Raw genomic sequence first — 10,312 nt, 5'->3', positions numbered from 1 at the left:
CTTAATTTAGGAGTCTGAAGCAAGGATGCCGAAATCACAGAAAAATTTGTAATTTTACAGAATTTCGAGCACAAAATCACAAAATCTGTGTCACAGAACACAGAATTTTGGGAATATTCAGAGATTTAATTTTGATGTCAATATAACTTTGGGATTTCTTAGATTAAATTGCAAAAATATGATAAGGTTATTAAGGTTAATTAATTTTGCTCAAGTAAAATGTAAAAAGTTCCCAATGTTTCATGATTTTTCTTATAAAACATAAGAAAATAACGATGCAGAAAACGATTATAGAACTTTTGGGTGAATCAACAGAATGTCTGAAATTATTTCTCGTCAAAACACATTTTTTCCTGGGCAATCTTGGTCTGAAGGTCAATATGGCTGCAAGACTTGTAAGGTCAATAAGTCTGTCTGTAGCAAGGTTGCCGAAATCACATAACAATCAATAATGTTACAAAATTTCGATAAAATTTTCATTATAGACCATGATTCAAGAATTAAAAAAGATTAAATCAGTTGGAAATAACCAGAGTTTCACGTTCAAAAATTAATCATTAGAAAAGTCAAAAATCAACAAAGAAAATTGGTTATAATTTGAGGTGTGATTTCAGCATTAACAGTCTAAGTTTTAGTCAAATATTTTAGAAATACCTGACGTTTCGACAATTTTCAGTGGAATTTTTCAGAGAAGAAAATTTATTAAAGAAAGGAAAACCACCAGAAACGAAAGAAATGCGAGTTTTTCAAATAGATCAAGTTGATTGAATTAAAACCAAAACCAGAAGAACGCCGAAAATATATGATTAAAATCAGAAATAATAAAACTGAACTTAACGATAAATTTATTGATTTCAAGAGAGGCTGTTGTATGAAAAATCTCCAGCCATCGAAGCTTGAAGCACCAAAGATGACCGAAAAAGTCAAAATCGAAAACCATTTCCCACCAACAAACGCCAGACGATGCCTCCTAATGATTGCAGTGATTGAGATTACATCTCACCCTTGGCACATTCTTGAAAGGCTATGGAGGGGAACGTCGCTTTGCAGTAAATGTACTAGTAAGTTTCTCCACGACCTTCCGGCGGACCTCAAAACTCCCAAAATCCGCCGGATATCCGCTACGAAATCGAGTAAAGTCGAGGAGAATCTCAAATACGGGAGAAATATTCGGAGGCCTTTCTGAAAATTGAAAACGACCATAATCTTGCTAAAGCGCTGGATATGGCGACCGTCGCTAAACGAGGGACATTCCTCCAGGCGGTTGTCGGTAAAAGGCTGGCCGGCCAGCCAATTCTGAGCTTCTCGGTCCGGAAAGTGATGCGATTTAACTAGTCCTCCTAGCCGAGAAGCCCCCAGCTTTTACTGATGCTGATTGAATTCGAGAGCGCACATCCGATGCTGGTTGACGGGGACCCCATCTGGTGGATGATTGAATTTTTGCTGCTGCTCCACACCCTTTTTGGTATGCAGATCTGGATTCCTCTGCAAAACCGAAGGGCGTCACCCATATAGATGTTGCTGCAGGAATGTGTTTAGCATTCATTGGATGCTGCCGACGACAGCCGGATATAGACCTCGATTCGGAGTCAGATTGAAACGGAAAGGATTTTTCCGGCTCCGGCACAAGGCTTTGAATAAATTCTGCTATTTAGGTTAAATGCCACCATGAACTTGAGCTGTTGAGATGTGTTCGAGAAATGTCTTTATTCAAAATTATCTTTCAGGATAAAATCATTCGACTTATCCTAAAACATACATACATATGTATCTACCCTGAGTTGTTGTTTGAACAAAAAAAAACGGCAGTAAATTGTGCTTGACAATAAACAAATAAATCGTCTTACACAACACTTCTACCGATTACATTTGAGAATGTCCGTCTGTTCCTAATCTCCTTACCTCGTCTGCCCACAGTTAGTTCATTTTATTAGGAATGTTTAATTAGAATCATTTATTATCTTAACCATCCCCCACAGGCCGAAAAGGTCACGTAGCACCGTTTGTTGAAGGCCATCTGCTACCATTTATGCCAACACTTATGCTGCCATTTATGTGTGTGATTGCACATACGCACAGTCAGTTGTCCCTTTCATAATATTTATTCCAGCATCCTGGGGACCATTTTTGGACCATTCCTCTCATGAATCCAAATCCGTCCGTTGGGTCGAATGAGTTATTAAGTCAAACAAGCCGTGTCTTCTGAAAGAGAATTGGCAGAGGGCCACAGTTGATGTAAGGCAACGTTGAAGCAGTAAATATGGATGTAGGTATGTCTGAGCAGGTGTAGGCATGATGTCCACATCTCGGAATGGCACAGCTCAGGCAAACGGAAATGCTGAGGGAGTAATTTAGACAAATTTAAATTGTTTAAACAAAAAAGTTAAAGTTAATTGACGAGTAAAAGCTAGCAAATTTAAGTTGTTTAAACAATAATTTTTGAAAAAGGACTTCCAAATATTAGAGCAGTTTTCACAGCTGCAAAAAAATTCAAGTCTAGATTCGTACCTCGTAAAGTTTTGTCTAGTTTCACAAATTAATTTAAGAAACTTGAATTGAAAATAAAAATTAAGTGAAGGAGAAATTTGGTAATAGGTAGTAGCAGGGCCGTAGGAAGAACCGACTCATGGGGGGGGGTTTTGGAAACTGATTTTTACCTATGATGTTTTGCCCAACAACGTACGAAAAAAAACAAATTATATTTGTTACTATTTATATGATTATTTATTTTTAAGTTTTCACCAATAGTTTTTGAATTAAAACGTAACTTTAGAAAAATGGTCCATAGTCTAAAAGATGAGCTATTTTTTTTTTTTTTTTTTTTTTTTTTTGAAACCTTTTGAAACAAAATATGGAATTAGCTTTCATCGAAAGTTAAAATTTAAGAATTTGTTTAAGAGTCTGGTAGGTCGAAGCATAAAATAAGTTCTTTTTAAGCAAGCCTTCATTTTAAAAAAAAACCTATTCTATGCTCAAATCATACGAGCCCAATCTTCCAAACTCTTTTGCAAATTCCAAGAATTTAACCTTAGAAGAAAATAAATAAACAATTAAAAAAAAAACAGTAAGCGATAGCAAATTTTTGGATCCAATCTACTCGGTGCAAACTTGAACTAAATTTATGATTTCAGTTTGAAATTCAGCTTTAAAAAAACTTCAATATCCATAATGTTAATCAGTACACCGAGAAAATATTGAATTTTGTGTAGATTTTTTAGGTGAAGATCAGATACTGGTTTTTTCATCCGGAAATATTTTTCGTGTTATCCATGTATCATTGTGTCCGATCGGGGTACGAAAAAACACGTGCTTCGATCCATCCATGTATCATTGTATAGATCAATGCAAAGTCAGCCTATCGACTTTGCTTCTTCTAGACAATAATACGATGTGGGACAAATGGCCTTGTGCGGCAAGAAATTTTCTCAAATCACGCTTGGCTCATTTTCAACACCTTTCATGCTTCCTAATCTAATCTATCCGTCTATAATTTTCATTACTTTCATTTGAAATTCTTCCTATTAGAATGTATAATTCACCGAAATGCCATTAATCATTAAATTAGGAAATATTTTTCATAAAGAATCAATTCCATAATGAAAATCATGTGGATAATTTAATAAAACATAATTTGGGATATTTTGCATAAAACAAAACATAGAAAATTAACTCAAATTTTTCCTTATATCTGTGATTTTCAACTGAATTGTGTGTACAAACTTCTTCGGATTAAAAAAAATTAAATCTGAAAATTGACAAGCAAGTTTTTATTTTCATGTTCTCTTGAATTCTTTTATAATTTTATGTTCATTGAAAAACTCGTCCATTCGATCTAAGTAGTCTGACTTGTGCGGACGTGTTTTTTCGCTGCTGTTTCGGAGTGTTTTGCTTCGCTTTGCAAAAATTTGAAAAAAGTTGTAGTTTTTCCACCGGGAGTGGTTTTTTTTTCTCTGGTTCGGTCGTCAATTGCCGAACAACAACAATTGGCACAAATCAAGTTCAGCCACCATCATCAGCACCAAGGCCATCGTCTCTGTTCGTCCCACACATCCGGGCTGCGTACCGCAGGGGCACCCGATCCATCCGGATCTGAACACCGTCGCCATCGGGTATCGGAGGCACAGGTCACCACGACACTCCAGGCACATCATTATCAACGAGCCACAAGTTAGCCGCCATCGTTTGGAGGTCCACTACAGCGGAGCCATAGACGGAATCCCCACGAAGGAATCGAAGGTATTCAAGTTTGTTTTTATTCGTTCATTATTCACCCTCTCGTTCTTCATTTCTCTTTTCTGTTATTCTATTATTTATCTATATCGACAATTTTATAGATTCGTTGATATTTTATTACGACAGACTTTTCAGTCTGCGTAATAAAATATGAGCGAAGGCGAAAGTTCAAATCCCGAAATTTTGATGGATGTTTTAGAGAACTCTGTCAAAACTTCTGGGAAGACCTCTCGACTCAGGGCCTACCCGGAGAATACAAATTTTTCTGGCCCATGGGTGGTTTATTTCCGGCCCAAATTAAAAGCTTTAAACGTTGTTCAGATCACAAAGGATCTGGCAAGATGGTCCTCCGTAACCGAAGTGTCTCGCGTGAGACCAAATAAATTGCGAGTTGTTGTGGCTAATTTAAAGGCCGCAAATGAAATTGTTGGTAGTGATTTTTTTCGATTGGAGTATCACGTTTTTGTTCCCTCTCGAAACGTAGAGATAGAGGGTGTTGTATCTGAAATGAGTCTGACGCCTGAATATATTTTGTCTAAAGGAGTAGGCAAATTTAAGTCCCTTGATTCGACTACGGTCAAAATCCTGGATTGCCGACAGCTTTCATTTGCCGCCACCGAAAACGGAGTCAAAACATATTCACCGTCAGCCTCATTCCGAGTGACATTCGAGGGTACCGCTCTCCCTCACAACGTTTTGGTTGACGGCATTTTAAGGTTACCCGTGCGACTCTTTGTGCCTCGCCCAATGAGTTGCAAAAAGTGCATTAAAATGGGACACACCGAGTCCCATTGCTGCAACAAGGCACGCTGCGCTCGTTGCGGGGAGAATCATGAGGAAGGAGCGTGCTCAGCAATAAAACAGAAATGTGTCTATTGCGGGGGCTCACCTCATGATATCTCTTTGTGCGAGGCATTTAAGAGTCGTTGGGATAAGGAGAGGCGTTCTTTAAAAGAACGATCCAATCGTTCTTACGCCGCCATTTTGAAGAGCGCTCCACCCCCGGCCCAACCTCAATCCAATAATGTTTTTGCTGCTCTGCCAGTTGATGAAGTAGATACGGATTCAGCTGATGAAGGAAGTCCATTCGTCTTGCTAGGGAATTCCAGGAAGCGAACCAAAGCGCCTTCTGCCAAGATCAGAAGAAAAATCTCCCCGATTAGATCATCATTCAACTTTGGTAATAAATCTACTGCTACAGATAAAGAAGTCCCTCCTGGATTCCGTGTTAAAACAACACCCCCGAATGACACATCAGTTGCAGGAACATCTAAAATTCTAACCTCCAACGTCACTAACTCAGAACCATCAAACTCTTCAGGTTTTTTCAAGTTTTCAGATATTATTAACGGTATTTTCACATTTTTTAAAGTTTCCGATTCTGTTAAAAACATTGTTACTTCAATGCTCCCCATTGTAAAGACACTTTTTCAGCAATTGATGCTAACTTGGCCCCTTCTTTCAGTGTTTATCTCTCTTGATGACTAATTCAATACGAGAGGTCAGAGATATCACTGTTTTACAGTGGAATTGTCGCAGTCTCATTCCTAAACTTGATGCGTTCAATTATTTACTTCATAGAACTAATTGCGATATTTTTGCATTGTCCGAAACTTGGCTTTCTTCTCAAAATGATCTCTCATTCCACGATTTTAATATTATCCGTCTGGATCGTGACGATTCTTATGGAGGGGTGCTTTTGGGGATCAATAAGCGCCACTCCTTTTACAGAATCCACCTTCCTTTATCAGGCGGAATTGAAGCTGTTGCATGTCATACAACTATAAGAGGTAAGGACTTATGTGTTGTCAGTTTGTACTGGCCTCCGAGACTTGCAGTGGATCGAAATCACCTGGAGGACCTGTGTTCAGTTTTGCCTGAGCCAAGGTTAATCCTGGGTGACTTCAATTCACATGGAACTGTCTGGGGAGAACAAGTTGACGATAGTCGTTCTACTTTTATCTATGACATTTGCGACAGTTTCAATTTAACAGTTTTGAACACGGGTGAAAAAACACGGGTACCTAAACCTCCTGCTAGACAAAGTGCAATTGACCTCTCACTCTGCTCAAATTCACTATCATTGGATTGCCAGTGGGAGGTAATCCTTGATCCCAATGGTAGTGATCACTTGCCAATCAAAATTACAATTACCAATGGGGTCAACTCTTTAAATTCAACAAATATGGCATATGACCTCACAAGACACATCGACTGGAAAAAGTACTCGGACGCAATAGTTTCTGCTATCAATTCTGTGGATGTATTGCCTCCGTTGGAGAAATATAAATTTATTTCTAATTTGATTTTTGACTGTGCAGTTGGTGCTCAAACGAAGCCCATCCCAGATCCATCTGTTCGTCGAAGGCCTCCCAATCCATGGTGGGACAGTCAGTGTTCCAATCTTTACAAAGACAAATCGAACGCTTATAAAGTTTTTCGGAAACACGGAACCCTGGATAACTTCAACGCGTATTTTTCTCTTGAGCAGCAATTTAAAAACCTGATCAAGGGGAAAAAACGTGCGCATTGGCGTAATTTTGTGGGAGGTTTATCGCGGGAAACATCCTTAAACACTTTGTGGAATGTGGCACGGAGCATGCGTAATCGTTCTTTTACGAACGAAAATGAAGAGCATTCGCATAAATGGATTTTCAATTTCGCACGGAAAATCTGTCCAGATTCCACACCTGTGCAAAAAATCATCCGAAGTGTGCCTCCGAATAGATGTGATTTGGATTCCAGCTTTTCGATGATGGAATTCTCACTTGCTCTCCTCTCTTGTAACAATTCTGCTCCGGGAGTTGATAAAATAAAATTCAACTTGTTGAAAAACCTCCCGGATGCCGCCAAATTTCGCTTATTGAATTTATTTAATGAATTCTTGGAGCATAACATTGTTCCCGAAGATTGGAGACAAGTGAGAGTTATTGCCATCCAAAAGCCTGGGAAACCTGCGTCCGATTTTAATTCATACCGTCCAATAGCGATGTTGTCTTGCATTCGGAAGTTGATGGAGAAAATGATTTTGTTCCGTTTGGATAAATGGGTGGAATCAAATGGTCTCCTTTCAGATACTCAATTTGGGTTTCGCAGGGGCAAAGGGACAAACGATTGTCTTGCTTTGCTGTCTTCAGAGATACAAATGGTGTACGCAAAACGTGAGCAAATGGCTTCAGTGTTTTTAGACATAAAGGGAGCTTTTGATTCAGTTTCAATAGAGGTTTTGTCAGACAAATTGCACTCCCGAGGTCTGCCTCCTCTATTGAACAACATCTTATACAGCTTGCTTTGTGAGAAACATCTGAACTTTGCTCACGGAGATATTGCAGTTAGAAGGATCTCTTACATGGGCCTCCCGCAGGGTTCATGTTTGAGTCCACTTTTGTACAACTTTTACGTAAGTGATATCGACAGTTGTCTCTCTGAAGGCTGCACTTTAAGACAATTTGCAGATGACAGCGTAGTATCTGTAACAGGAAATTCTGAGGCACATCTGTACAGGCCTTTACAAGATACTTTAGACAGATTGTCTGCCTGGGCTTTGGGGCTTGGGATTGAGTTTTCTCCACAGAAAACTGAGATGGTTGTTTTCTTTAAGAAACATAGACCTGCTCAACCTAAGCTTCAACTCCTAGGCAGAGCGATCACTCAATCGAGGTGTTTCAAGTATCTTGGGGTTTGGTTTGATTCCAAGTGTACCTGGAGAGCCCACATTGAGTATCTGAAAGGAAAATGCCAGAAAAGGATAAATTTTCTCCGATCAATTTACCGGCACCTGGTGGGGAGCCCACCCTGAAGATCTTATCAAATTGTACCGAACAACTATTCTCTCAGTGATAGAGTATGGCAGTTTCTGTTTCCAATCAGCTGCCAAAACACACCTCATTAAACTCGAGCGTATCCAATATCGTTGTCTCCGAATAGCGCTGGGTTGTATGCCCTCAACACACACCATGAGTCTCGAGGTTTTGGCAGGCGTACTCCCACTAAGAGATAGGTTTTATTCATTATCTCTCCGGTTCCTCATCAGGTGTGAGGTCATGAACCCATTGGTGATTGCAAATTTTGAAAAGCTACTAGAGCAAAATTTTCAAACAAGATATATTACTGTATATCGTGAATTCATGTCTATGCAGGTTAATCCTTCATCGTTCTCTCCCGTTCGTGTTTTTCACCCTGATTACGACACTTCTTCTGTCCAGTTTGATTTGTCCATGCAGCTTGAAACCCGTAGGATTCCGGAACACCATCGTTCTCTTATTGTTCCTAGGATTTTTGAAGCAAAGTATGGACACGTCAATGCTGAAAAAATGTACTTTACTGATGGTTCTCTAATTGACGAATGCTCTGGGTTTGGCGTTTTCAACCAAAGTACTAGCGCTTCCTACAAACTTCAGTATCCATGCTCAGTGTATATCGCTGAGTTAGCAGCTATACATTGGGCACTTGACCTTCTTTTCCATCACCTTTGCTTGGGTGCCGTCGCATTGCTCAATAGTGGGCAACGAGAAGGCCGACTCGTTAGCAAAGGTGGGTGCAGTTGAAGGTGTTATTTATCAGCGTCAAATCGCCTTCAGCGAATTTTACTTTTTGGTCCGTAAAAATGCACTCGTCAACTGGCAGCGCAAATGGAACGAGGATGAGTTGGGTCGGTGGCTTCACTCGATTATCCCAAGGGTAAGCCTTAAACCATGGTTCAATAGATTGGACCTGAGTCGTGATTTTATTAAAACATTTTCCCGTCTCATGTCCAATCATTGTGCTTTGGACGCGTCACTTTATCGTGTGAATCTCGCTAGCAGCAATTTGTGTCGTTGTGGCCAGGGTTACCATGACATCGAGCATATTGTTTGGTCGTGTGAGGACCATCTTATCGCCAGAGCGAATTTGATTGATTCCCTTCGGGCCCGAGGTAATCCACCTAATGTTCCAGTAAGGGATGTGTTGGCTGTGGTAGACCTAGACTATATGTTCGAATTATACCTTTTTCTTAAATCTATCGATCTCCGCGTTTAAGTATCCCTTTCTTCTTTTTCCTTTTTCTTTTTTGTCTATCGTAGTTTTGAATAATGAACGATGAACTCAATACTTGAATCCTTAAAAAAGAAAAATAGACAACATTGTGAAAAAAGCCATGTGAAAAAAGCTATGTTAATTAAAACAATGGTCTCCCGGCTCCGTTAAACTAATTTGTTTGAACCGTTTCAAATAAACGAATTGTAAAAAAAAAAAAAAGAAAAACTCGTCCACTCATTCCTGAGTTTTAAATCTGAATACTGAACCTGAATTCAAAAATTGAACTGTTTCCGAATTTTTATACTATTTCTGAAATGTACAAAAAATACGATTTCCGAAACTTTTAGAATAAAGTTTAAGAAGGTTGATTTAAAATGAAAAACAAAATTCTTCTTATTTTCATATTCGGAAAATAATTATCAAAATATTGAAAATGCAAATGATTTTCGAAAAACATTATTCGAATTTGATATGAAATGCAAAACCGAATCAGGAAAGCAGCTTTTCATTCCTAATTTATTATGCTCATCGAACTGAAAATCAAGAATCCTAAACTTGATATAGAATCAAAAATACGAAAATATGTAGAAATACAATTTTGGTTATGGGAATATAGAATCAGAACCCCCAAAATGGGTTTAATTTTAAATTTAATATTCAGACATGAATTTTTATGATAAAGTTGCCAGATTGTCCGACAATTAATATAAATATGCTGGGTTTGAATCTCATTCTCATTTTAAATCAAACTTAAAAAAACAAATTGAGTTGTAAAATATTTTTTATTCATGCGTCCAAAAATTTTGGAGCAAGTTTCAAAAAAAAAATAGTCAGGGAAGGTTTTCTCAAGTTTTTTGTTCATGATTTTTGATGAGCAATTCCTAAGTTTTGATCAAAATTGTCCGATATTGCCTGGATTTTGGTAGGAAATTTTGAAATCAAATACCCAGATTTTGCCTGGTTTTAACATAAAACAGCCCGGATACGTGCTGAACAAATTCTGACAACCTTAGTCTATGAACAAGTGAGAAAATTTTGAAAACTGTAGCAAAATTTTGAA

The sequence above is a fragment of the Uranotaenia lowii genome, chromosome 2 (assembly GCF_029784155.1).
Source record: "Uranotaenia lowii strain MFRU-FL chromosome 2, ASM2978415v1, whole genome shotgun sequence".
Classification (NCBI taxonomy): domain Eukaryota; kingdom Metazoa; phylum Arthropoda; class Insecta; order Diptera; family Culicidae; genus Uranotaenia; species Uranotaenia lowii.
This window is presented reverse-complemented; position numbering follows the sequence as displayed.